Here is a 3,352-nt window from a genome sequence, read left to right as displayed (position 1 = left end):
ATGTATTTGTTTCTTTCAGATTGTCAATTTGTTGATGTATAGTTGTTCGTAGTATTCACTTATAATCGTTCGTATTTCTGTGGTGTTGATTGTAACTTCTCCTCTTTCATTTCTGATTTTATTTGTTTTAGCCATGTCCCTTTTTTCCTAGATGAGTTTGGATAAAGTTTTGTCAATTTTGTTTATCTTTTCAGAGAACTAGCTCTTAGTTCCATTGATCTTCTCTATTATATTTTAGTTTTTATTTCATAAATTTCCACTCTGATCTTTATTATTTTCTTCCTTTTACTAACTTTTGCACTTTTTGTAGTTTCTTTTTCTTAATAGACTAGGAAGGTTTATTTAAAAAAATATTATATTTTTAAAACCAGGATACATGGGTGTACTTAATGTAACAGTGCCTTCTGAACCATAGGTTACATAATTTTCAGAAATGCAAGGATAAATCTCATTCTCTAAAAATTATACAGCAGACCTTTTAAGCTTAGATAGCCTTCAAAGTGGAGGCTGAAAGTGCTTGATGACAAGAAGTAACTCTAGAGTCTGATACCACAGAGCTAGTGCTGCAAAGTACACTACTACCACACAGCTTCAAACTACTGTTTATATTCACACAGCATTAAACAAAATGGTTTTGATTTCAATCTTTTCTAATGTCTTGGTGCTGCAAGAAAAAAGTTGAATGATATACAAAACTATTAAAAGTTACAACAGAATTATTTAAACATCTCCAAAATTGAGAAAAACAACCATGTTAAATTTTTAAAAAGGAGAAAAAAAGTCCAACAGAACACTCAAGCAAGTCAGAGGTCCTCTTCATAAGTAGTCAAGTAAAATTTACAGGAAATTTCAATACATTATCTTGAAACTATGGCAGATAACTAATTTTCAGACTCATCATGGAGGTCTACCCTTAAATGGCTTAAATCCAGAGCATGGCATTGCCACTGATTTGTCCGATATTATTAATTGGGGATGCATTAATTGCATGTTGGCTTATCATGCCTGCCCCTGTCTGGCTATCACCCATTCGCCTTGCATCATGATAGCCAGGCCCTTGAGAAGGTGGACCATGACACTCTTTCCTTGGTCCACTTGTGTTCAGTCCATGGCATTCAACCACATGTTGTTCTTCAGGATAGTGCTGTGCTTCACTTCCTCAATCTGTGATGAGTCTGTCTCCCTCTCTGTTTCCATAGCCTGAAGCATTGCTGTGACTCCCAGGGGAAGCCTTTCTTACACTGTGTCCTGACACATCTCTCCCAGATTGTTCTGGCCTTTCAATTCTTGTTTCCCACTTGTTGTTGGACATGCCTCCTTCATTTTCCAGGTGATTGGTCTAGATGGATTGAGCCCTGCTTCTTTTAGATGTCTAGGGTGAATGATATTGGGTCTGTCATGAATGATTATAGTTCTCCTCTCATCTCATTCCCCTAGTACTTGGCCTGTCTGTTTCTCTAAGTTCGTTTATTGGTGGTGGAGGCTCATTTGTTCTGGAATCTCTGAAATGTTTGGGATACATTTCAAAACCTGGATCTTTTTTCTTCATGTAGTAGGATGTGTTTTTTTCTCTTCACTTTGACCAATAAAATATTCTTACCTTTCAAAAGATGAAGATTGTGCTTTTGAACTCTCAGGAAACCTGTCCTCTCTCAGTGATCAAGGTCATTAAAACTGTTCTGTAGGTGAGAGTAGTCAGATCCATGACTGAATCATGCATCTGTATCTAGATAGAACTTTTTATTTTTGCTCCAGTAAGGATCATCTCACCTGTGATCTACATCACATGCATATATCAAACAATTCCTTTTTTCTTGTTCCTAATGAAGCTGCTGCTGTTGTCTTCTCAGTTCCTCTCATTCTCGAGCAAAGCAACACATTCAGCTTTCTTATGACATTTCTATTCAATATGAATGCATTCCCTTTCCAAGTGTTCGTGTTCTATTGTCTCTCCCTCTCTAGTTTTTGCCTTTCAATTTCTAGAATCTCTCTCTTTCTCTCTCTGTAAGTGGTCTCATTCTTCCTGTTCATGAATTATTCTAATGTGTTCTCACTTTTGATGCTCTTTCTGCAATCTCTCTTTGTTTATGAAGTTCAACTGCTTGTCGCAGTCTTTCAAAACGAACTAAATGTTCTCTCAGTCTTTGTTCTTTAATCTTTTCAAAAGGTAAAATGTCTTTCCTTCAGTGGTCTTTGTCCCTTTTTTAAAAATCTAAGCTAGCTCTCTCCTTTTCCTTGATTCTTCCATGATTTTTCTCATATCTTCCTCTTCTTTATGGCTTACAGTTATCTTCTTTAGTTTGGTCTAGTACTACCAATTGTCCGGGACTCTGAACCTTCTATTTTCTTGGTATCCTTGCTTTCCTTTTCTTTTTTTCCCAGATTTCTCAGATGACATTTTCTCTTCTTCTTTGAGAAAGTCTGTGTCTTGCTATTTCTATCACTCATATATTTTCTTTTTTGTCTCCAGTCCTTCTTGAACTACTCTGTTCATCATTTTCTTTCTTCAATTCTTTCTTAGAAGGATCACCTTTAACTTTGTCAACAGAAATCAGTTGTCCATGCAGTTGAAGATGTGAGATGAAGATGTGCAATACATTTGCACACCTCTGTGCTTGAAGACATAGTAACTATGCCATAGCACATTGCCCCAGGACTTTGAGCATTTGTAACTACCTTTGGACTCAGAACCTTTCCATATTTGCCAAACAGGTTCTTTAAATGAGCAGCTTTGGTATTAAAAGAAAGTCCACTAATTCAGATATTTTTAGTAGAGCTTCCACTGATACCAGTAGTACTACTTGTACTTCCTTTGTTATCTTTAGGTGATGTCTTGCTGTCTTTAGATTCCTTTGAAGAGATTTCTGATTTTCTTTGTCCTCACCACCCTTGACAAAAGCATCATCTTCCACAGAAGCATCTCCACTTAACTCACCTTCTTCCTGATTTTTACCTTTGACTTTGGTTGATTTCTTGTTTGGAGCATTAGTTGAAACAGTTAATTCAACATTATGTGGATTGCCATCTTCCTCTTCAATAACCATCACTATAGGCTGGGGAGCAAGTGACTCCTGAGTTTCCATGATTGCCCTTGGGAGGCCGCACTGGCATTTGCAGCCCTTGCAGCCTTGGGGGGACATTGCAGAAGAGGGAGGGGTCCCACTGGGTTGTGGCAGCCAGTTGCAGACCTGGCCTGGCCTGTATTGCAGGGCCAGAGGCTCTGCAGAAGGTTCCTTGCTGACCCCTCATGTGCAGGCTCTGACTGTGGCTTCCCAATCTGCCTTGTCCCATCTGCTTTTTGTAGTTTCTTTAGGTGTATGCTTAGATTGTTTGTTTGAGATTTATCTTGTTT

At 37.9% G+C, this 3,352-nt stretch overlaps 1 pseudogene; it reads right to left on the bottom strand.

The window, feature by feature from the left end:
• Positions 1-897: 897 nt before the first annotated feature.
• Positions 898-3,083, bottom strand: LOC109437414 (SAFB-like transcription modulator; annotated as a pseudogene).
• Positions 3,084-3,352: the final 269 nt, after the last annotated feature.

Source organism: Rhinolophus sinicus, chromosome X, assembly GCF_036562045.2.
Source record: "Rhinolophus sinicus isolate RSC01 chromosome X, ASM3656204v1, whole genome shotgun sequence".
In the NCBI taxonomy this organism is placed as follows: domain Eukaryota; kingdom Metazoa; phylum Chordata; class Mammalia; order Chiroptera; family Rhinolophidae; genus Rhinolophus; species Rhinolophus sinicus.
This window is presented reverse-complemented; position numbering and strand designations above follow the sequence as displayed.